General features: G+C 37.5%; 1 protein-coding gene across 3 annotated transcripts in view; it reads right to left on the bottom strand.

The window, feature by feature from the left end:
* Positions 1–26,894, bottom strand: part of kcnn2 (potassium calcium-activated channel subfamily N member 2) — a 553,897-nt gene that overhangs the window by 383,829 nt on the left and 143,174 nt on the right. The gene's annotated exons all lie outside the window — the stretch shown is intronic.

Here is a 26,894-nt window from a genome sequence, read left to right as displayed (position 1 = left end):
TGTCAAAGGTGGAGCCGTGATGGTTAGCATCTGCCTAGTGGTGTATCCAGAAATTGATGGTCCTTAATGCAGCTAAATAAATTAGGCCTCCTTTCATGTAAATTGAATTAAATCCAATTAAAAAATGACCATCATCATTTAGATGCATTAAGCACATATACAGTATATGCTACATACATTAAAGCTTTATGGAATAAACAAACATGCAGTCACAGTGGGTCCTCTATCCCCATGAGCCCTGGTGACCCTGCCCCATCCTCACTGCCTATATCTGTTCCATTTGTCATGCATGGAAGTCAGAAAGTTATTTTGGGGCTTGTCAAAGGTAACCACTACCATCCGGGGACACCAGGGGGGCGCAATCACTGACTCTCCTTTCCTATTTTATTACCCACAGCTCAGAGAAGATGCCCACTAAGAGCACTAACAGAACTCTCCCCTTTCAGTCCAAGATCAAAAAAACAAGGTGCTCCTGGAAGATAGTGACATATTCGGGAGATAAGTTACCCATGCTCCTGAGCTCCTGCCCTGAAGGTGGATAGGTCTTCAGAGCCATAAGAGTCGCAGCAAACAGCTAATGTTTGCTTTTGTTATTCTGCCTTATTATTTTCATTTCATTTGTTTTTTAGGTAAATGGGGTGGCCCGGTTTCTTCTTGACGCCTATCATACCCTTGAAAGATGACGCATTGCATATACCTAATGCCTCTAGAGCTCAGCTAATTTCGAATCCCCGTCATTATTTGCATTCTTTTCATGTCTTTGCTTTCCATATCACAAAATGAGGTTAACAAGCAAATTTAAATTACTAGCTGTGTATTTTATTGTTCCCCATAATGGACTCACATACCATCCACAGCTGAATCTTGCCTTGTTCTCATTGCTTATGGAAAAAGATTTGGGTTGCTATAACCCTGCAATATAAATATATGGGATAAAAAAATGGATGAATTTCTATCAATAGCAGTAAATTGGAGATTTCATTTAAATAAACCTAAAAAACATAAAATATGTAATCATCAAACATGAGTAATCATCCCCAGGTATTTCTTTCCATAACATTTCTGTGACTTTCTTCTTCTGAATTCTCTTTGACATCTAAATGAATCAACAGTGTTATTTATCAGTAATGGAGAATGCTGTAAATGGAGATTAGGGTCCGGCCCAGCTGTCCTCAGGAAGGCAGACACATAAATCTAATAGCTAACCCCTGGGATGCTGCTGTCATCATGAACTGTGGCATGGTGGCACAGATAAAGCTATACCTTTACCAAACTTGACTCCTTGTGTCACAGAGATACCATATATACTGTGGCAGGCAGAGCAGACCTAGGAGAGGTTCATTAGCTTCAGCCTGGTCACTGAGAGGGGAGCTTGTACAGATATAATTTCACAAGCAAAATAGAAGACATGGACAAAAATACGTAATGAGAAACAGTTACATGAATCAAGATTTCCAAAAAATAAGGGAAATGATGGAAGAATACTTTCAAATGATCTAAGAATAAGTAAGGCAATTTTCCATCCTACCTGAATTGAACAAACTTACCATTATACTGGCAGACGTATAAAGACGTCAAGCCAACTGTAAATGTCTCATACATTTGTCATAACCTGGCAGAACATGTAGGAGTTGTAATTATCAAGAAATAATATTCATAAAAAATAAGAGGATATGTGTGTTTGTTTTTTTAATTTCTGAAAACAGTTCATGTTATAGTTTGTTGTTATAATTTACTGAATGTAATTAATGTCACAATGTCGTTTTTCTACTTTTTTAACCTCCGTTATGCCAGTAATGTAGTTTCTACTTGAATGTATTCAAATTGTAGATGCAATATACACTTGTAAGTTAAAATATAATAAATATTTAACTGAAAGCAAATTAGTTTTATTCTCTTATTTTTTAAAGTCTACTATGAATGTGAGCACTACAATGACACAGAATATGTGATACAGGCTTACAATTTCAAAGCTTTATGTTCAAATCCTAAAGCATATCGAGTTTGTTTATTCTGTCCATGCCCATGTGGTGAAGTACATTAATAACAACAACATTTATTTATATAGCACATTTTCATACAAATGATGGTGGTGTGTGTTTTTAGTTAAAAACAGTGCAGCTCAGCTCAGGCTTGTAAGTGTTGGGAGCGCTCTGTTATGAAGCTGGGGGATTTTCAATGGGGAGAAAGGTTGATTGCTTTTTACATGCAAGTGTGATCTGCTCAGCTGTTCTCCACTAAAATGCTGTGGGTCAGCAGGTTGTGCACCTGCACCCCACAAGGTGTAAAAGAAGCCTGGGAAAAAAACAAGGAAGGAAAGAAAAGAGTTGGAAATACAGTAAATGACAAAGGTTAAATCAAGTTGAAGGCGATGATTGGTGAAAGTGAAAGTCAGAACCAAAACAGAGCCAGAGTAGCTGAGAGGAGGCATGGCATTCTGGGAAGAAGCCCTGTTGGGAGCAGGTGTAGGGTAACTCCTGCTGAGCATTCAGGGGCCAGAAGTGGCCAACCGTTTCAAGAAGTCCAACAGATGCTGTGAGATGGTGGTGGGAGAAGGGAGTAGGGCTCCTGGGAACCCCATAGATGCCACTGGATGGCAGCAGTGGCAGTGAAGTTTGACAACGCTTGCTGGAGGGCAGACCGTAAGGGTGAACAGAGGAGACATACAAATGGAAGGTTCCCTTGAGGCTTGTGATTCTTTTATGGGCTGTTCTTGACTGTGATTTTAAATACAGATCTTATTTATTGGGATTTTACCCTCTATGATCTCTGTTTTTATTGAGGGATTTATTTATTTATTTGGTGAAGGATTTCAAAGTACTTTATTTACATCTGGGTGCTTTATAAAAGGGGCTGCCTCACTCCATTCAGGGAGCCAGAGTCGGGAAGTAGAAGACAGAGTTTGCTGGAGAGGAGTGGAGGAGGCAGAAGAGAAGGAGAAAGAAAAAAAAGTAAAGGTTAAGTAAAAGGAAATGAGCTATTGTGGCTGTTTGGTGCACTGTGTGCTGTAGAAGAAACTCAAAATAAAAGATTATGCCTTTGGATATTGTGTGTCTCAGTGTCTGTCTGTAATTGGGCTGATCTTCTACAATGAGATTTTCAGTGGATTTACCGCCCACATCCAAAAGATGTGTTATTGGCAGTTCTAAATTAGGTATATATGAGTGTGATTAGCAATAGTGGCACTTGGTTTTATCAAACCTGTTTAGTTCATTTTAGAATCAAGGAAGCTGAAACCTATCCAAATAACAATGGCCGCAATGCAGAAATCCTCCTAAGAAAATCAGTTCAAATTCTTTATGGTATTTTTTAAAATGAGTAAAATAATTTTTATAATGTAATGAAATTAATGTTTTCTAACTTTCTTAACATGCATATACTGTATTTCATAAATATATGACGAAAGTGGCTATAACTTAAAAAGGGTCATTATTCAGATAATTCTGCATATTAGATAAAGACCCAGCACTGAGATCTTTGTAGGATATATAATGTATTTTTTCTTTTGTCGTTTATTTTTTTTTCCACACACGCTCTCTTCAGGAAACAAATGGGAAAGAATTTGGACACTGAATAGCCTGCATGATATGTAACTTAGGTGATATGCTCTGTGTTTAGCAAATGACAGGTAAAAGCAATTGTTCAAAGGTTACATCAGTACTCAAGGCCAAAAAAGCAAAGCTACACTTAGGTTGTTAAATTTGATTTGATAATTAGAACAAAGACTTCAGACCTGGTGAATCAAGGCTGAAATACATGTTTGCCTTGCTTCATGCATTTGCTTTTATAGTATGTGAAGTCCAGAGGGTTGGAATTCACAAGGGAATCAGAAGGAGAGGCTGACTGTCCTTATGTTAGTTTAACACTTTATGAAGAAGAAATTATTCTAATGTACACTGAGGACAACCTTAATGGTGAGAACAATCAAAATGATTGAGAAGCTTGACCAAAAAAAAAAATCATGAAAAAATATATCAGGTAACCAGATTTTAAATGCAGAAATACATTCATGTCAATTTTTGTCCATTTACACTCAGTACATTTGATAATACTTACTACTATTATGACTACAACTAATTTACTACTTTAAAGTAGGTATAATATTTAAATTAACTTAAAATACTATACAAATCAAAGCATATTGTACAATATAACATTAGGAACGTGTTCAGAGTGGTGAAGTACTTTTAAGTATTTATTATGTACATACAGTATTATTAGAATGTGATAGAATTCATTATTCAAAAGTCACTGATGACCTACCAGAAGTAAGTAATGACTGCGACATCAGTCTAACACTGGGCACAGTCAAGCACGTTCAGTCATACTGGATCAATTTAGATTTGCTAATTAAACTAGCATATTGTATAATCCTTTTGAGATGTGGGTGAATGTGGGTAAGAGAGTTTCATCTTGAAACACGGGTAGAATGAGAACACTTCCTAGTGTAAGAGACTGGGTTATGAATCAGACACAAGGAGCTAAGAGGTTGCAGAAGATAATATCTGGATCCTAGAAAGATAGCTGATGAAATGCACAGCACACAATAAAACTGTCAGACCTAAAATAACAAGCCAGAATAAAGCAAATTTACAGAGTGTAAGGCCATGCCTGCTATCTTTCTCTTGGCCATGCTTCTCTCTTCAGTTGCTGCATCTCTGGCTGCTTGGCAACTGCTGCCATGGCACTTGGTTAATGGGTTGATCAGGTATTTAAGCAGGTCTTGCAAGATCTCTTATTGTTTTGCCATTAAGTACTGTAGTGCCTTGTGCCATGGCATTTTCCATTTCATTGATGATTTGTTTTGGCTTTTTTTTTACCCAGACTTTTTCTTCAAACATATGCTAACCTCACATCTTCGATAAGCATCTTCATTTCTCTGAGTTTCCTGTTTTTCATCGGCTCATTAACACCACACAATGTGGACTGCATCTCTGCTTCTTTTATCTTCCTTAAAAAAAATTGTGTATCAACACAGGGTGGATTCCAACCACTTAATTTTCTGTATAGTTTATTGTGCTGTAGATTTAATTTTAAAGGTATAAATTTGCCATTTTTCTCTGTCAGGCCACACTGAATAATCCATAATAAAGAAGATGAAAACATGTTTACTTTCTGAATTCACTGCATGAGAAAACCTGCATACAATGGCAACCTGACTTCTTTTCTTTTTCATGTAAAGACTTTAAAAGTGATGCTTCATACAATTCAGTGAATTTGGGTGGTTTCATTAAAAATGTTTCTGACTGAAATTATCCGCCTTAATAAAAGGGGAAGTTTCTCTGTACAAAATTCCCAGCTTTATGCTTAACCTGGGCAAGAGACACACTCTATTGCGAATGCACAGCGTTTTGTTCTTGAATTGTAACATGCTCACAGACTCTGATTGCTTGATTACGTTTTTTCGTTAGTTTGCTGCTACCTTTTGTATCTGTGTGTCGTGAATTACTGACAAACTACCACACATACACTTACATATACACATCTATTAAAGCACTTGAAGCAAGCTTCAAAAAAGGGTGTTATCTTCTCTCTGTGTAGCTGAGTTTCATTCTAGCTGAAGAATTAGGCCAGTAAGTGCACAATCAGCACAGTAACGTACAATTGTCTCTCACAGTCTGTGTATCTGTGTGTCTGTTCAGTTGCTACATCCCTGTTATATGCCATAAAAGCAGTGCTAATATATATAATGTGCCATCTGTTGGAATGAAAAATGCTATGCTTTTTATTAATACATGCATTACAAAATGCATTACAATAAACGGTGCACTGCAAACATTAACACTGAATATGCTGAGGTCTACATTGCTTATTTAGATTTCAGCCTGACTTAAATAGGGAACACAGCAAGTTACAGAATAAACTGATATTTTAGAAATATACTGTGAAGATGATATAAATCTGGCAGTGTGGATGTTCCTCAAACACCACTTTAAGTGACATAAATTCTACTAGAAACAGAAATAAAATATTCCTACCATCAAGTTCTAGGATCAGTTTCAAGGTGTTTATGTGTAATTTCATTAATTTAGTTATTTTTTTCTTTATTTGTTTCTCATGTCCTCCTGTTGTTTCATAGAATATTTCTTCTTAGCAATGTTACAATATTAAAACATTACAATTTATCCTCAGTTGTGCCATGTCATAATAGTTGTGTATTCTGAACTATATTGCTGTTTGAACAACTGTACCCTTGTCAATAAAGATAAAAAAGATGAGAACATGGGTGAAGAAATAGAAGTTGGTAGCTAAAAGATCAGGAATATAAAGAAGAGCAGTACTTGAGCAATAAATAAGTGTAATTTTGTATTCTGTTTTGGAATAGGCTTTGTTGAGAGTGATCATCTTACTCAAGTTATTACCTGCATGTTACTCTTTTTCTTGTTTCTTCACACATCACTCTACTTGTTCATTGTTTTCTGGCTATGCTACCAGTTTCCAGGGATGCTGTGATATTTTTTGTTTTCTCCTGTAGGTAGGATGTTTTTTATTTGCCATAATGTTCAAGTACTGGTTGGACAGATTTACATGCTGATTTTAATAACCAAATATGTATGTATGTAATTATTCCTTTCATAATTTTAAACATTTAATTTATGTCTCCTATTAATCTTCTTTTGTTTAAACTGAAAAGTATCAGCTCTTTCGATCTTTACTCATAACTCATCCCTTTGCAGCCCTGGAATGAGCCTAGTCACTCTTCTCTGGACATTTTCTAGTGTTGTTATGTCCTTTTAGTATCCTGGAGGCCAAAACTGCACACAGTACTCCAGATGAGGTCTCACCAGTGCATTATAAAGCTTGAGTATCACCTCCTTGGACTTGTACTCCATGCATTGAGCTATATAACCTAACATTCCGCTAGCCTTCTTAATGGCTTCTGAGCACTGTTGGGAAGTTGATAGTACTAGCTCAGCGAAAGGCAACCTTTTTCGAGTTGCGGTGCACCTGAGGGACTGCCCACAAATAAAGTCGTGACGACACAATTTATGGACAATCGCCAATAAAAACAGTTAATTTTACAAGTGTGAAAGAAATCTATACTACTAAAAGGCAAAGCCCTCACTGACTGACTGACTCACTGACTGACTGACTGACTGACTCACTGACTCATCACTAATTCTCCAACTTCCCGTGTAGGTAGAAGGCTGAAATTTGGCAGGCTCATTCCTTACAGCTTCCTTACAAAAGTTGGGCAGGTTTCATTTCGAAATTCTACGCATAATGGTCATAACTAGAAGCTATTTTTCTCCATTTACTGTAAAGGAGTTAGGCTTGAAAGCCATGGGGGCGGAGTTTCGTGTGACATCATCACGCCTCCCACGTAATCACGCATTATGTAGAAAACCAGGAAGAGCTACAAAAAGCACTGAAGAAAACATGCATTATATAATTAAGAAGGCAGCGAAACAATTAGAAGCGAGCGAGTGACATATAAAACCATATTCAGCGGCTCACGTGAACTGACCCAGTGCGCAGACAAAAAGCAACAGTTCCAAAGAGTGCTGAACAAAAACCGAATTACACTGCTACACTCAACTAGATAAACCACACGCAGTGGCACAATGGTAGAGCCTTCGCTTCTAGTGGTGGCGTCTGAGGTTCGATTCCCGAGAGGGGATGTACTAAGTATATACGTGCGCTTCTCGATTCATTTTAGCCTCGCAGCCCCTTGGTTTGAGACGTATGAAAAAATATGCGGTTAACGCAGAAAGACAGATCACCAATTGAAGCTTCATGAATAATGGATACTTTATTCGCGATCAATGATTGTTTTGGTAAAGCCATACTCAGTGTATTCATTAGATGAACTGTAAAAAAGTAAGAGCGAGGGGAGGGTAACTTATTGAGGTACACAGGCAAAACCACAATAGCACGCGGGCTCAATGTACTGTAGTGCGCGTCAACTCGATCTGAATTGCGCGATCACATTCGAAAAAATATTTCTTTTCAAGTTCTATTTAGTCCATATGTGTCAAACTCAAGGCCCATGGGCCACATCTGGTCCAGCGTGTAATTATATCCGGCCCGCAGATCATTTTATATACTGTATTATTGTTATTAATGGCCCGGGGATATGAAGCGCTGGTAACACAATAAACTACAGATCCCATAATGCAGCGCTTCAGCTGCCTTGCCGAACACTTACCGCGTTAATCAAGTCTAGCTTATGATGCTGCAAGTTATTGCGAAGCTAGCCCACATGATGCCGAAGAGAAAAGGTGATTCTGAACAGAGCCTTTAAAAACCGATGGGAGGCTGAGTATATGTTTACTGACATTGCCGGTAAACCCGTGTGTCTCATTTGTAGAGCTAATGTGGCTGTAATTACAGAATTTAATCTAAGACGGCACTATGAGACAAAACATCAAGATAACCTGAAAGACCTGAATGCAATGCACAAGATACAGAAAGCAGAAGAGTTAAAGAAGAATCTGACACTTCAGCAGACGTTTTTACCCGTGCAAAATCACGGGTGATTTCAAGTGAAGCTACTTTTATGGGAGACATAAATGCACCAGTGCAACTTGCCCCACTTTCCCTGTTGCCAAGTAATGTTGAACCAAGTCGGCACAACGGTGTTCCCAAATACGCACTTTGCTGATAAACTGAGCGCACTGCGCACTGAGTTCACACGGCGCTTTGGTGGCTTTGAAGAACAAAAAAAGTTTGAGTTATTCCGCAACCCATTTGCCGTCGATGTGAAAACTGCACCAGTGCAAATTCAGATGGAGGTGATTGAGCTGCAGTGTAATGGCACACTGAAGGCAAAGTACGATACTGCAAGGCCCGCACAGTTTATTCACTCCATTCCCGCAAAAATGCTCCAGCTCCGTCTACATGCGGCTCGAACCTTGTGCATGTTTGGTACCACATATCTGTGTGAGAAGCTCTTCTCAGTGATGAAGACTAACAAAACAGCACACAGGAGTCGCCTCACTGATGAGCACCTGCAGTCCATCCTGAGAATCTCCACAACACAGAACCTCACACCAAACAGAAACGAACTTGTTGCCAAAAAAAGATGCCAGGCGTCCAGCTCTAAAATGACATATGAGCAAAGACAACTGAATGATTTGATTTGTTATTGCTGAAAGGAACACATTTTATTTATATTTCCAGGTTTTGTTATGCACCATGTTCATATTTAAAATTTAAGTTTTTATATTTTATATAAAATTACATAAGAGTAAAGAAATTTGAATGTTTGTTCTTTTAACATTTACTTTATTTCTAACTTGTATAATTTAGACAGGATATATTTTTATGGAGAGCAAAATATTATAATTTATTTAAGGTTTGAGTTGATTTATTCCGGAATAATATTCTGTCAACTAAACAAAAATTCCTTCTATTTAAAATTTAAATAGAACTTGAACAGAAACAATTGTTCATAATATCCACGCAGACTTGCGTAAGAGCGGGAGTCATCCGTTTTAACAAACAGCGTATTGCACTGATACGAAATAGCCTGCCCATTTAATTATTTAGGAATGGATAAATAAATTAAGATTTTGTACAAATAATGTTTTTCATTTTTCTTCCTTCATGGATTCTGTCACCCCCAGCAACAGTTGCTCGCACACATAAGACTGTATATATGTGTATATATATATAGATATGTATGTATATATATGTTTACATGTGTATATGTATATATGTAGATATGTATGTATATATATATGTTTATATATATGTGTGTATGTATATATATGTATTTGTGTGTATGTATATATATATGTGTATATGTTTATATGTATATATGTATGGATATGTATATATATATATATATATATGTTTATATGTGTGTGTGTGTATATATATATATATATATATATATATATATGACAGAAACACTCATAACAGTGACAAAACAATTACATTGACAATCATGTTACGTTATTTTCAAAATGTTTCCTTTTCTTTTTCATTACTTCTTTAACACACTACTTCTCCACTGCGAATCGCGGGTATTTTGCTAGTTTTATTAATAAAGGAATTAAAGGATAAATCTTAAATTTAATTAATGTGAACGTTGAGATTGTTTTTCAGCACATATGAGATTGATGCAAGGATCAATTTTCGAAAGACAGACGCGCATTTCCTTGTCGATCATTTGAAGTCTCTCGCGTTTCTTAGACTTCATTTCCGTAAGTGTTCCATTATCTGTTTTTCCAACATAAAATACTTTTTTTAAACATTATCGTTTAAATCAACCAAAAATTCAAAAACACTAGCATTTTGGGACAGTTTTCTGTATCCTTCCCCTAAACCATGTTGGTGAACAATCTTTGTCTTCAGGTCATTTGAGAGTTGTTTTGTGACCCCCATGTTGCTACTCTTCAGAGAAAATTAAAGGAGGAGGGAAACTTACAATAGACCCCCTTAAATACTCTTTCTCATTATAGGATTCACCTGTGTATGTAGGTCAGGGGTCACTGAGCTTACCAAGCCAATTTGAGTTCCAATAATTAGTTCTAAAAGTTTTATAATCAATAAAATGACAACGGTGCCCAAATTTATGCACCTGCCTCATTTTGTTTGAACAATTATTGCACACTTTCTGTAAATCCAATAAACTTCATTTCACTTCTCAAATAGCACTGTGTGTGTCTCCTATATAATATATTTAACTGACATTTTTTATCGTAACAACCAACGATTTATACAGGAAAATAATGACTATTAACAAGGTTGCCCAAACTTTTGCATCCCACTGTAAGATAGATAGATAGATAGATAGATACTAAGCTCTGACCTCACACAAAAAAGATTAAAAAGGATGAAAATTTTAAGGGATGAAAAAACTTGGCAGTTACAGTACAGTCACAGTGAAGTATCATGCAGATATATTGCTGTTGGTATAAAGAAGCGCCATAGCATTTCTTGACACATTTATGCTGAAAGTGCTGTGTTAGAGTGTCACAGAGAGGATGTGCAGCATTGTTTATAATGACTTTCAGTTTTGTTTTAATTCTCCCCTTCACTTCTACCTACAGGGAGCCCAACTGAAAATACCTTTAAATTTGATTGTTGAGTTGGTGAGCCTCTCTTGAAGTGATGTTACTAGCCCAGCGCACCACAGCATAGAAAATTGCAATGGCCATCACAGAGTTGAACGATGTGTGAAATTGTGACATTGCCCATGTTAAAGTGTAGACAATTGTTTCTGCACCAGGAAGCAAAATTCTTAATTGAATTTCTTTACTCTGTCTCACCCCCTTTATTGATACACCCCATAAGAGCAGAATGAACTGAGAATTTTGATAAGTGACATAGCCTGGTGTTAAATTTATAGTCTGAGGTGTACAGAGTGAAGAGAAAATGAGACAGGACTGTTCCTTGTGGTGCTCCAGTGTTCCTCGCATCTATATTAGAGGCACAGTCCTTGAGGCCGCGTACTGACTATCTCTATATATATATAAAATCCAACAACTGTCTGTCGGTTTGTCTGTATGTCTGTCCACTTTTCACGAGAGAACTACTTAACAGATTGAGATCAAGTTTATTTCACTTGTGGTACCAATTTATTTGCACTGGCCAAGGGAAGGGGGGTGGGGCCCTCCTCAATCACACGCCAGCCTTAGGGCTTATCTTGCCTCCACTTAGCTAGCGAACAAGAGAACTACTTAACAGCTTTTTTCTATAATTTGCTTGAACATTCCAGAGGATTTTGCGAATTCTCTCATCACACTAAGAATCATAGTTTGCTTGCTGTAGCGCCATATTTGTGCTAATCTGAGACAGAGGCTATGGGCCAAGGGGAGGGGGAAGCGTGATGTCAGGAGTAGGGAGACAAGCAGGGCCCTCCTCGCTGCCCTGTTTCACTTCTACACAGGTGAAGCCTGTGGTGCAACTGAATTTCTACCACAGACTAATACCTGTTTCTCACTGAAAACCATAGTTAATTACATTTATTATGATTCTTAGACTTTTCTGTTTTGTAATTTACGTGTGAATTAAAATAATAATTGTTATGAAATAGATCAAAGATTTGAACTTTTACTTTAGCACATAGGAATGTAATCCCAACTTGTTTTTGATGCAATTTAGTTATTTTTTGTAGAAAGTATTAAGAGCAGGCAAGCTACAATTTTTAAATAGGTATAAATTACAATAAATGACAGGTCTAAACAAAAACAAATTAACACACCTAAGCAGTTCTTTGACATAAAATGTATAAAGCAATTACATTTACTTGAAGTTTTTAGACTGAATCAACTTAATAAAACAAGTGATAATATAATAAAATACTAAAACAAAGAAATTGAGAGTAGTTGAGTTAAAGTTTAGTATTTCTTTCAAATATAAAATCTAGTTGAAATAAATAAGTGAAATTATTATGGCATCATAGAAACAAAGCTGACCAATCCTGCAGGCCAGCAGTTCTTAACTTTTTTTGACTACAGACACCGAATGGATTGTCCAGAATGACCTCATACCCCCTTTGCCAGACAGTCATAATCATGTATATGGTTATAGCTAAAAACAGAACATTGTACGGATTTTATCATATTTATTCAAATCAAAAATACACAACTAGTGAGGTTTTTACTGTCATTTTTGTGCAATCAGGAAATTAAGATCAGTTACTACAGTGTTACTCAGGTGTCATCTGAAGAATCAAGTTGATTACTCAACTTTGATTTCAGGTTTAACAACACAGAGAAACCTGTTTCACAGAGATAAGTAATTATGAAGGGAACTAAAACATTCATTACCTTCTTTGCCAAGCTAGGTTAAGCAGTGATCTGCTTATATCAAAACAGCCAGCTATCCATCCAAGCCTGTTCAAAATTTGCTTTCTTTCTTGCCATAAATGAAATCATCTTTTGTAAATTATTGTCACTCATCGTAGATATACTAAATGAGAATGAGTGAACAATTAAAGCAGATTCCATGCTAAATCATTCTTTTCTAATAATAACAAATTCTTTTTAACTTGAAAGCATCAATCAAGGTTTCAACATTACTGCACTTGGTTTTGAAATGTTCTCTCAATCCTGATGGCTTCAAATTTCTATTGCTCATTACCAAATAGCAGTTCCATTTCATTTCTATGAAACAGGTAAAGCCAAGAGAAATATTTTCATTGTTCCATTCCTGCTTTTGTAACAGTTGCCATTTTGCAACAAATCTGTGAAAAAATAATACAAAATTTAAATTTCAAGCAAAAAATATTTATTTCTGAAGTTAACAGTATCTGAGAAAAAAATATTTCAAAATAGACACTCACTTATAACAAAAAGAAAGTTGTTTGTAAGTATTTAACGGGTTGGAGGCTGTAGGACGCAGTGTAATTGGCAACACGTGGAAGTGGAAAGACGTCTGTGTTGATCTGATCACTGATTGGTCAGTGTTTTTGCTACCTAAGTCCGTGTTGATAATGTAAATTTTAGTCTAATAACGTTTTTCTACATTTTTTTCCGGTGCAGCCCCATGCTTCCACCCTCTGTTAGGAAATGCTATTGTAGGACATTCTTACCTGTATTTTTACTGTTTATTGGATCAATATCTTTACTTACATTACTTTATTGCTTTATTCAGACCATACAACAAGGACTACACAGCTGAATGTGCATTTCTCCAGGCTAAATGTGTGAACATAAACATGAAGACAAGTGCACATTATACAACAACAGACAGACATAATATCATAAACAGACAAAATATACATTACTGTATATACTGTATACTGTATCCAATAGACAAACTGAAATAAAAAATTATACACATTGTATAAGAATATTTCACATTATAAGGAATGTGGTGCATCTGCTGGTGAAGAGCAATTTACTGATTTTGACTTTGCCGACGATGCTGTTATGTTTGTAGAGTCAATGGAGGCTTTGATCAGGAGTCCAGACATACTGAGCAAGGAGTCTGATTGTCTGGACCAGCATGTGTCCTGGATAAAAACCAAGATCCAGTCCTTTAATGACCTTTTAGGTATAACCATCAGCAGTGCATCTACAGTATTTGTAGAGAGAATGCCAACCGCGTTGAGAGGTTTACTTACCTTGGCAGCAACATTCATGTCTCTTGAGACTTGTCCTATGAAGTCAGTAGGTGGACTGTGTCACACATGTGCGATTAGGAGGCAGTCAAAGAGCCTAAAGGTGAGTGAAACATCGCGAGATAGAGGGTTGTCACGTGGTACTTACCTAAATCTCTTTTGCTCAACAGAAAACCTGAAGAAAAATAATTCCTCCACTTCCGGGTTCCAAAATGGCCGCGATGACGTGACTTCCGGCCAACCATGATGACGTCACTTCCAGCTCCATCAAACCACCTCACTTCCGTCTCATCATTATAATGTTGGTTCCGGTTCCTGTTACAACGTCACTTCATGCCAACCATTTCCTGTCCCATAATCCTTTTGTCTATAAATCCGCCATTTTTGTTGAAGTAAACTGTTCACTGTTTTGATTTAAGACACTGGATCTTTTATTTCTTTATTTTTCTGGACGACAATATATGGGGACGGTCCCCAAAACTTTGTTTTGTTTTGTGAAGAGTTATTTTGACAAGAATAATCACCACAACTGGGAGAGCATGGGAGGTCATGAGGTCACTGGAAAGGGGTGTGTGGCTCTCCTCATATCTATGCAAAAGGACAAAGGACCAAGTCTTTACAGTGTGCTTCCTGTTTTGCTATATGGTTGTGAGACATAGATTCTATTCAGTGACCTGAGACAAATAGTGGACTCCTTCGTACTGTGTATCTTCGGAGAATCCTTGAGTATCACTGGTTTGACTTTGTGTCAGATGAGCAGTTGCTGACATTATCTCAAATGAGCCACATCACCTGAATTGTGAGAGAGTGTCAATTTCGGCACTACAGCCATGTGGCACAATTCCCTAATTGTTGAGGACCTGAGTGGCTGGACCAGGCCAAGGGGACTCTCATGTAACACCTGGCTGTATCAGATAGTCATTTTCGGAAAGTGGGACTGGACTATATGTCTGCCTGGGGGGTTGCAAATTGGGATCCTGAGCTGTTTTATCGTGTAGTACATGCTCCTCTACATGACCTGACCCAACCTAAGGAATATTAATGTGACAAAATAAAATATATATCACATACTAGATTAGATTAAACAATCTTTAGTTATCCAAAGCGGAAATGCATTTGCATACTGCACTAGATACATAAACCACAAGGATAAAGACTCACAGGACAGATAATACAGTCATTTAATCAATCTAATGATAAGTAAATAAATATAAATAAATGTATATTGTACAGAAATTTCAAAATGAACTTAAAGAATATGCTGGGAGAAAGCACAGAATTGCCTGAAAGCAGTGGGCAGATAAGATCCCCAGAGGTGCTTCTTAGCACACCACACAAAGTGAGCACCTCCTTGAGGTGATGGAGGGGATTTTTCATGAATGCATTTAATTTTGCCAACATCCTCTTTTCCACAACAGCTTCCAGTGTTTCCAGAATTAGCTCTATGATTGAGTAGGCTTTCCAGATACGTTAGTTTAGGCATTGTGCATTTTTTGAGCTCAAGTTGCTTCCCTAGTGGAATAAAGTGTAGTGTAGAACATCATACTGACTGCTACTGACAGATAGAGCATTTCTAGCGGCTTGCTGCGTACATCAAAGGACCTGAGTCTCCTTAGGAAGTACAGTCTGCTCTGACCCTTCTTGTAAAGCACCACTGTGTTGTCAGACCAGGCCAGTTTGATTTTTAGGTGAACCTCCAGGTACTTGTAGCTCTGCACCACTTCCACATAACCCCCTTAATGGTGACTGGTCTCAGATGCTCCTTGGCATGGCGGAAGCCCACCACTAGCTCATTTATCTTGCTGATGTTTAATTGAGTACATCACCTTTTGCTGGATGTGGATGAGGATTAGCAACCAAAACATCTGACTGCACGAGCATTACTGTTATAGAGAGGCTTGCAGTTTAGGATGGTAGAGAGTGAGAACTTTTGTTATGAAGTTAGATGAGACAATTAATACTGGAGCCAATTTGTTTGAATGTGGTGTGATTAATTTTCTCCAAATAAATAAAGGGAGTGTTTAGGGTATCAATATGTGTTCAGAAATCCCCTGGATAGGAGTTATATATTATATAAAAGTAATCACCAGTAGGACGATAAGAAAAGTAGATCTGGATATTGGAAAAGCAAGAATTTGCAATATTTTGGCATGCAGCATAATAAACCACTAAAGTACAGCCCCCCTTCTCTTACCACTATTTTCCTTTGATGTTGGACAAGGAAGACAGAGGGAAGCTTTATTGGGAATCTAAATATTCCTAATTTGCTATGTTTGGAATCTTCTCAGAAGAGAACACTTCTTGTCTGTGTGTACTTGAGCATTTTCAATTACAGGGGGACATAGGAATGATAGCCTGGTGACAGTGATTAATGCAGGTAACAGAAATTTTCAGTTTTCTGTACATCAGTTCTTTTAAAAGAGAAAGATTTTGGACAGGAACAATATGATGGCTATCCCCTGTGCAGAAGCATGTGTTCTGAATTAATTCCTACTCAGAAACATGTAATTTTACAAAGAGATGCCTAATACAAGTTTTTGAACTTGCCATTCAAAGGACTGGAGAGGAAGAAGAAGGAAGAGCTATCTAAAGAAACAACTTTACATTCTGAAGATAAGTATTTTCTCACATGTAACAAAAAAAATCTTTTTATTAAAGTTGGTTTATAAATGGCATTATGTTATTATATCCATTAGTAAGTCTTGATATTAACTACTTAATAAATCTTTTACTAATCGGATCAATTCTAAAAGTAACTTGTCCCATTTCAGCTTTTTACCTTTCATTTTGCATAAATATCTTGCTATGTATACATTGTTTGCTTTATTTAGATCTCTGTTTCACTGATGTCTTAGAGAGGAGCATGCGCTGAATAGAGCCTGAAACTGACCATGTTTAATGGATTTTCTTTTCTGCATTAAAACTGACAATAATAGATGTTTATAGTGTTGTTTTGTCCTTTTTTCGTGCAATAATCCCTGATTCAGGATGTCTGTAAAAAATAATTGTGACTACTTATCATACAAGGGCACATTGAAATAAAAAAGAGCTTTCGGAGAAGATTAAGCATAAATCCAAAATTGCTTTGTATAAGATGACCATTTGAACATAGTGGATTATTAACATAGTGTCATTATTTTTATTTGAAGGTCACAAGATAATCCTTTACTCTAGCTTTCTGCCTGCTTTATAAAAAAATGAAACTGTGTTTCGAAAATCATGAATGATTTGTTAGGATTCCATATTTCATGCAGCCTAGCTACAGAAGTTTTCTTTAAAGTTTGAATATAGAGCCATAGCTGTTTTTCCTTTTTGTGCAAAGATGCACAACTCAATAAGCTTAACTTTGGATTATGTCAAGTATTGTTATTTAGTTTTGGTGTCATCCATGACAGTTTAATGGGTTTAAATCTTCATAACCTGCTATATTTGTTATGTTTTTTTATTATTTGGTATGTTATCCCTCCATTGAAGCTATTGAAATGATTTCCTCAGCTTATTACTGTGCTCTTTTTTAAATCAGGCCCCATCTGTACCAAAGTATCTGAAGGTTCTAACTGGCTCTAAATGCTGCTGCTAAAGTGCTGATGCATGTTTGAAGCCATTCCAGACCTCATTATCTCTCATCATTTACCTAGGTATTTCTTATGCTTGAGAGGAATTCTAAGATAAAATGTACAAAATTCCAGATCCCACGTGGCCAGTGTACATTATATAACTGAAAATGATATCTAAGGGCCTTCAACATTTGCTGCACTACTATTAGTGGCAGGTTTCTGAAACTTCCTACTAAATATATCATTGAAATTTTATTCTTATATCTCAAGCTGAAGACTGGCCACCTTCATTCACTCACCAGGAATGACCATCCACCCTATTTAAGGGAGGGCCTCCCATAGTTCTTCGTGGTTCATTGAATGTACTAGGGAGTGGAGAGTTTTTATGAGTTTCTATGCAATAGCTTGTGTTTTCTGGATTTTTCATCTGGTGCTTTGTTTCTCACCTTCGTCTTTGGATTTTGTTTTGGGACTGTGGTTATTGATATTTTTTTCAATCTCTGTTTTGTTTTGACCACCCTTGGATTCTGTTTTGGGAGTTGTTTGCTCTATCTGCCTTGGCTCTTCAGGCATCTCCTTTGCGCTCTTTGTGCTTGCACAGCCATGTTGTGCAAATAAACCTTTCATTTTATTTTATCAAGATTCACCTCAGCCTTTGGGTTTCTAGTCTAGAGTATTTTGATGGTCTTTTCCCCCTCTAGTGGGCAACTTTGGAAGTGTTTTTTGGCAGCTATACTTTTGGGATTTCGGGATGTGCAAACACAATGCTCTTGTGTGCAATTTTTGGTGAAGGCAGCAAGAAGTAAAAAAAAAACTCCTTTTTTGTGCCAGAGACCTGGGACTCTGGACTGAGTAGGACACTCAGAGAATAATAGATTTAATACTTTTGTTTGAAGCAAGTGTGCGGCACGGTGGTGCAGTGGTAGCGCTGCTGCCCCGCAGTAAGGAGACCTGGGTTTGCTTCCCAGATCCTCCCTGCGTGGAGTTTGCATGTTCTGCCTGTGTCTGCATGGGTTTCCTCCGGGTACTCCGGTTTCCTCCCACAGTCCAAAGACATGCAGGTTAGGTGCACTGGTGATTCTAAATTGTCCCTAGTGTGTTCTTGGTGTGTGTGTGCCCTGCGGTGGGCTTGCACCCTGTATTGACTGGGATTGGCTCTGGCAGACCCCTGTGACCCTGTAGTTAGGATGTTGCGGTTTGGATAATGGATGGATGTTTGAGGCAAGTGTCTTGTTGACCATCTAAGATGGAGTTTTTTGTTTTTTGGTCTGTTCTAATGGGCTTTCCCTAGGTGAATGATTTATCTTCATCTTGTCTGTTGAGCCAGTAATTCTATAATGCAGATGGTGCATTGTTTGCTACTGTCCTGTCTATAGAACTGGCTTATCTAGTATTGATGCTCCCATCGGCTGTTTGGGAGCCCTTGAACCCAACACCGTCGATAGTTACAACCGAGATGAGCTAGACAGTGAGGCAACAACATAGCAAGGGGATGATGTAAAAAGTGCAAAGTGCTTTTATTTAAAAATATTCAACAAAACAGTGTTCAAAGTATAGTGCAGTGGTTCAAAAGTTCAATAAATAAATAATTCAATAAAACAGAAGTGAAAAACGCATAGGTTAAAAACAATGCAAAAGCAATCCTTTAAAAAACAAGGTTGAAACAACGCTGGAAGCAGTCCTCTCTAAACACAATGACATGCCTGGTGCTTCTTCTACACTAGCGTCTCACCTGCTTATCCCGTTTGGGTCCTGCAACAGGCGAGATACTCTCTCTGCAACTGTCCATTCTTTCACACAGGTCTGGAGTCCCCCCGATCCTGTCTTCAGTCTGGCACTCATCCCAGGCCTGAGATTTGGAATCCTTGGTAACAAGGGACATTCACACCAAGGACTTCTCCACCAAGCCTCCTGACTCCCGCTGCCGTCCCAGCCTTACTTTGTATCAGTATACTGCTGCTGGATTATGTCAATTTCCCCTTGGGATTAATAAAGTATCTATCTATCTATCTATCTATCAATTTTTCTTCTTCATTGGTCACTCCCGCTACATGCTCACTCAGCGGAAGCGACCACTACTATGACTCCCAGGTGTCGGCCTAACACCCAGGCTTCCCTTCAGCTGCCTGCGAGTGCTCGCTCGCCCACTCACTTGCACTGGCTCTCTTGCTCACTCACTGCTTCCTCCTGCAACCTCCATTTCCTTCTGCTTCATTCATTCCTTTTTGTTCTCTTTCCCTTCTAACTGACTTGAGCTTCTATATATTGAGAGGGGCTATAGCAGCTGCAACACATTAGCAACCCCAGGAACAATCACCGATGTGGGCAGTCCCTCACCTGTGCACTAGGTGAGAAACGTCCACCCCGCAGATCACCCTGAGATCCGCAACAGCCACCACACCCCCTCACTACACTGCGAGTGTGGTGATTACTTATTTAAAAAGACTGGTCTTTTCTGAGACAGCTGTGGACCCATAACACCACAAGAAGCGGCTACCTTGTTTACCTTGTGCAGCCAGCTTGTGCAGCTGGCTGACCCATGATCAAAGTACTGTGTTCTGTTACAACTGGAATTGGAAAGCAACAAGCAGTAAAAAAAATAAAGATCTGGGAGATCAAATCTTAAACCAAAGAACAGGTAGGGGTTACAACCAGGAGTAAAACAACCAAATAACAAAGCTCAATAAGCAAACCAAAATCAGAGTCTCAATGAAGGCAGCTAAAGTTTGTAATAACTAGAAAGAACTACAGAAAAGCACTCGTAAAGGTTTTTAGATTTTATCCACTGTCCTGGATGGAGAAAAACATGCAGTGTCAGCTTGCCCTGATGACACCAGACAGTGCAACTTCAGGACCACACCTCCTAAAAATATGGCATTACATAGTGGTAGTGAATACCCAAAATGGGAGTGCTTGCAAAAAACAAAATGGTGTAGGGGCATTTCCAAAACATAGTAACAAGTGTCAAATCAAAATCCAGGTATACAGTAATCCCTCCTTGATCGCGGGGGTTGCGTTCCAGAACCCCCCGTGATAGACGAAAATCCGCGAAGTAGAAACCATATGTTTGTGTAGTTATTTTTATATATTTTAAGCCCTTATAAATTCTCCCACACTGTTAACATTATTAGAGCCATCTAGACATGAAATAACACCCTTTAGTCAAAAGTTTAAACTGTCCTTCATGACAAGACAGAGATGACAGTTCTTTCTCACAATTAAAAGAATGCAAATAGATCTTTCTCTCTTCAGGAGCAGAGAATTTCAGAGGGAGAGAGAGAGAGCTCGCAAAGAAAAGCAAACAATGAAAAAATCAATACTTGTGCTTTTAAGTTTGCCGCGGCATTTTTTAGAGGAGCGTCAGTATCTTCTAAGCAAACAGCCTCTGTGCAACAGCCCTCTGCTCACATCTCCTCCGTCAGGCGCAGAGAACGTCAGAGAGAGAGAGCGAGATTAAAGCAACAATCAAAAAATCAATACGTGTGCTTTTGTGCTTTTAAATATGCGGAGCACCGCAATAAAGCGGCATTTTTTTAGAGGAGCCTCAGTATCTTTTAAGCAAACAGCCTCTGTGCAAACAGCCCCTCTGTCAGGCGCAGAGAATGTCAGAGAGGGTGAGGTAGAGGCAGAGACAAGCAAACAATCAAGCTCCGCGCGGGATGCATATCTTATAGCATTGAGGAGTTTTAGTTAATATGTAATACATGCTCTGATTGGGTAGCTTCTAAGCCATCCGCCAATAGCGTCCCTTGTATGAAATCAACAGGGCAAACAAACTGAGGAAGCGTGTAGGATAAATTAAAAGACCCATTGTCTGCAGAAATCCGCGAACCAGCGAAAAATCTGTGATATATATTTAGATGTGCTTACATTTAAAATCCGCGATAGAGTGAAACCGCGAAAGTCGAAGCGCAATATAGCGAGGGATTACTGTATATCATTTAAACGGAATGCTACACTTTTCATAACCACAGCAAATCATCGACTCAAAGAAAAATGTATCGAGCCAATAAAACAATTTGAAAACCTGCAAAAATCATAACAGCCAAGCATACACTGTGAGATTTTTATAATCGTGGCCAAAGCAATTAATCATACTTCACGACAGAGTCAGCAGGCATATGTGTGCTGTAATTGTACAAGCGTGTTCAGTCCGATTTGATATTTCATGATGTTGGAGCACAGATTAAACTTGTCCATGGCCCTGACAGAGAGTTTTACCTATTGATATTTTTCTATAAAACCTTATACATTCAAAAATACGATATGAAAACAAGCTTCTCAAATTGTGAAGAAAGAAAAGAGGTGCATTGCTGACTCTTACCGTACTGTGCTCTAAAATTACAAAGAAAATAAAAAGGCACAACTGGATCGATGATTGGGTAGGCTTTGACAATACATTCTGTCAATTTTTCAGAGAGAACTGAAGATATGTAAATCTATGTAGTTTACTGTTATGTGTGTTTACACACAATTCATTCTCTCTGTGCAATGTCTGTTGTTATTATTTCCATTTGCAAGCATACTCAATGCTGTTGCTGCACAATACATTTTGGGAAATTTGAAAATTAGCTCTTGAGACTGCTCACACTATAGGACTGCCAAACTCAATTTATAACACGATGTAAATTCTTCCCATCATATGACAGCCCAATCAAAACATTGCAACCTCTTTCATACTGCACATGAAAGGACAGCCAATGAAACTGAAATTCAAGCTGACTCATAAATTTAGTAGGCGATTGCAAATCAAGCTTAAAATCATGTGGTACAATTAGTGTTGTACAGAAAGAGAAACAAATATGAAAAGATTGGGGCAAGTAGTAGGCAAAAGGAAAATCTAAGGCTCGAGACCTAGCTAACTACTGGCACCTGCTCACTGAATTATGGCACTGGGTAAAGTTTCAAAATGCTGTTAATTCAAATTGTATTAGTAGAAACAAACACATTCTTTTTTAAAATTTAGAACCATTTTTACACAAAATGGTGAGATAAAACTACACTAAGCTAATTTCTAGACCTGAACCTACAGCTTGGCTGGTAAGTTCAATCTTTTGTGTGTTGTCTTTTGTTCTTAGTGTCACACACATGTGAGTAGAAGGCAGCTAAAGGGCCTGAGTAATTGTAATTCGGTGCCTCTAACATCACTTCCGCTTTTTTTTCACCCTCAGTGATGACATCACTTTCTGGCTTCCACCCCCAATGATGGCGCCACTTCCAGTCCCAATGACATCACTCCTGGTTCCACCCCAAATGATGATGTCATTTTCGGTCCCAATCATGACACTTCTGGCCTGCCCCCCAGTGATGACGTCACTTCCAGTCCCGATGACATCACTTCCGTTCCCAAAGCTGACATGACTTCCTGTCCTGGCCTTTAAAGATGCCATCTTGCCTCCATAAAAACAGTTCTGTTTTGGACTCTGATCAGTGAACATCTCTGTTCATCTAATTTTGCAGCCGTGGAGTAATATACAGGTGGTTAGCACAAATCTTTATGATGTCTTTGCCTCATCTTTATAACACTAGATATAATCAATTATAGAATCAATATTGTTGTTCAGGAAGCTTGTAGTAAGAATGACCTGAAAGTGATGGAATTGAATTTTTATCTTGATTTGCTGCTTAAGGGAATTTAGTTGAGTTTGTCAAGAGTTCAGAAAACTAGAAGCTTAAAATGTACTATATTAAAGTAAGTAGCTTTTCTAGCAATCCAGATATCACAAGCAGTATGCATGGAGTCTGTAGAAAGACTTCCAACCCTTAGATTTTGTAAGATGTTAACATGGTGAGTCCTATTTTTGTGTTGAAAAACTAGCATGCACATGCTGAGCACTTGTAGGTATTAACACCCAGCATGTTCAGGAGGTTAGAAATAGAAAATAGAAATAGTGTATTTAATAATTGAATGTGCAGGCAAGCTATACTATAAAGAAAAAAGTGAGAACATCCCTGAACCTAAAATAGAACCAAGATCACATGAGTAAGACTGAACAAGAGGAATGGGTGTAAGAGAAAGAATAATGAATAGGAATTAATGGGAGGTCAGTAAAATAGAGAGTCATTGAGGGAAAGTAAGATTAACAGGGAAACCATGAGGAAAACCAAGATAGGAGAGAGCCATATAGTCGAAACCTGAAGACAATACTGATTTCATCCTAGAAGACTAATGTAAACTTATGATGGTCGAGAGTACATCAGCTAGTACTTCTCAGAAGCCGTTCATCAATGAGAAAGTTTTTTATTTCCTAAGAAAATTAACTGGTGCAACCATACCAGTTATCGTTCTGCATTTTAGTAAATGACGGAGACAAATTAACTGCACTGCTATCCTCATATGATTCTATCCTAATATGTAAATAAAACTATTTAGCATTGTGTTTACATGACATGTATGCCTTTTTGTATATTAGTGGGATATGACATATGTTTTTTTTCTTGATTTAGTAAATAAATGGTCTATACTATACAGTATATATTTTGGCTATTTCTTCCCAATAACATTTTTGTTCATCTTTCTTGAGCTTATATACTTCCTACATAATACTCAAAAATTATATTTCATGAGATTAGAATTTAGAAACCCAGAAAAAGACAAAAAAGTAGTAAGACATTATGATATCATCAGATGCAGATGGTAATCATTAAGTAAAAATGTTATTACCAGCAAACCATCTGGCCTCTTCTTCAATAAGGATTGCTGAGAAATAAAGGTTTATATTTAAATTATAGTTAATTTTGGAACTGTGCAGAGTAGCTACTGTTCTTTTACTTTATGACTTACACTGACCTTTTTCACACACATTTACTATCTTCTAAAGGTAGCAGACACTATTTTATTCCAAAATTAAAGGATATCGATCAGAATAAAAGTCAAATTAATTAAACCGTCTAATTAAGTAAAACAATGTTATATTACGATACATAAAGAATATACTGTTGTGCGTACTTTATGTGCTTGTATTCCAAAATACTGGTTATAGAAGAAATATGTGTCTTAAAATGTTCACCCTAATAATAATATTCTAAGTAACCTGGAAATAAATTTAGAAGCATTAATGTTGTAACCAATTTCCAAAAGCAGACAAATTAGTTTTTTTTTTTCTCTTGCAAGGATGTTCTGCCATCAGAATTGTCTGGATAAACCAAAGCTCCTTTTGATTGATTATACAGGCTAAACGTTTTTACATTTTGTCCTCCATTTACTCAGCTTGAGCAGCTTAACACAGGAGGTGCTTGTTTATCTTGAAATGTGGATAAACTGTATGTCTGTGTCTAGATTTGTATCTCTCTGAAACACAGCCTGTATACCAGTATATCTAAGGAAACTATTAAGCCTCTGAACTATGTTAAAATAGATGCTGTTCTGCCGTAAATCCAAAATATTAAGAGACCTAGCATCTTTTCTACCGACTTTACCACTTCCAAGTATTATTTATTTTGAATAGTTTCTTTTTTAATGCACACAAACAATCAGATCTAGGAAACTTCACTTTCCATTTTTCTTTCTTTGTCTATAAGAATCTATTCTGTGAAAAAAAAGCAATTTTTGAAAATTTGTTGATGCCCACAATAATAATAAACCATGCAAAGTCAAAAGTTTGATTATTATCTTGGTGTTACTAATTTTTGGGAAATGTTCCACTTAGTCTAGTGCAAACTCTGCTTGACTTATATATGTGCAATTTAGTTTCTAAGTAATTATTTGACCATTAGTGTCATAAATAAAGGGCAGGTGTTAACAACAGGTGTTCATATTGGATTGTTCAAAAGAAGCTTTAATTTACACACAGAGAATTCAGAAAGCATTCAGACCCCTTCAGTTTTTCTCATTTTATTGCATTGTAGATTTAATTTTAAAGGAAAAAAAATGTGATTTTTTCCCATTAATTAACCATAATTAATAAGTATGAACATGTTTTTTGCACACCTAGATTTGGGCAGTTCATCCCATTCTTCCTGGCAGATCCTCTAAAGCGCCATTAGACTGGATGGGTAGTGTCTCTAAATTGCCCACTTCAGGTTGCTGTATGGATATCTTATGGGTTTTAAGTCTGGGCTTTGGCTGGATCACTCAAGGATCAAGCCCACTCCATAATTCTGTTAGTTATTGTCGTGCTGAAAGGTGAACCATCACCCCAGTCTCAGTCTGAAGCAGGTTTTCTTCAAGGTGCCCCCTCTGTATTTGGTTATGTTCATCCCCCCCTCAACTCTGCTCTGTCTCCATGTCCGTGTGCGTAAAACCACGCTCATAGCACGATTCTGACATTTCCAATGCTTCACCGTAGGAGTGGTATAAGGCAGGTAATGAACATTTATTTGGAGTTCTGACCAAAGAGTTCAATTTTTGTCTCATCAGACCAGAGAATCTTTTTCCTTCTGCTCTTACAGTTCTGTAAATGCCATTTGACAAACTCCAAAGAAGGTGTTATATGCATATTACCCATGACTATTTTCCATTAGATTGGTGGAGTGCTGCTGAGATAGTTGTCTTTCCAACAGGTTCCCTAATCTCAGCAGTAGATTTCTGAAGCTCATTTAGAGTGGCCATTGGGTTCTTGAATACCTCGGCCCTTCTTACTTGGTTACTCAGTTTGTGTGGACAGTCCACTCTAGGAAGAGTCCTGGTGGCTCCAAACTTCTTTCATTTCACAATTATTGAGGCCACGGTTCTCCAGAACACTCAAAGCTTCAGAAATATTTTTTTGCCGTTTCCATGATCTGTGCCTCACCGTGATTTTATTGTTGAGGTCTAGAGAGAGGTCCTTGGACTTTATGGCTTGGTTTTTGTCATGACATGCATTATAACCTGTGGGACCTTTATATATACAGGTGTGTGGCTTTCTAAACTACAGTTTGTCTCATCAATTCAGTTTGCCACAAGTGAAGTCCAGTCAAGTTATAAACACATCTCAAGGAAAATTAACGCAAACTGAGTGAATTCAATTTATGCCACAGGAAATGAAATGCAACCCTTATAAGAATGAAAGATTTCAATTTTTGATTTTTAATAAATTTGCAAACCTATCTGAAAAAAATGTTTTCACTTTATCAGTATGGGTTGTTGAGTGTTGATTGTTGTGCAAAAATGGAAATTTTATCCATTTAAATTAAAATCTTCTACACAATAAAATGTGCAGAAAGAGAAGGGGTCTGCATATTTTCTGAATCCACTGTACAATGTGTTTCTAGAAAGACAGAAAAAGCAGTTTGTTTGAAAGTCCTTTCCGACTAACAGTATCCAATGAGCTTTTAATCTGTTTGAGTAATGTTGATAGAATAACAGAGTTACGAAACTTCACACTATTTAGTGTCTACAG

Source organism: Polypterus senegalus, chromosome 7 (genome assembly GCF_016835505.1).
Source record: "Polypterus senegalus isolate Bchr_013 chromosome 7, ASM1683550v1, whole genome shotgun sequence".
Classification (NCBI taxonomy): domain Eukaryota; kingdom Metazoa; phylum Chordata; class Cladistia; order Polypteriformes; family Polypteridae; genus Polypterus; species Polypterus senegalus.
Note: the sequence above shows the minus strand (reverse complement) of the source record. Positions and strands in the feature narration are given on the sequence as shown.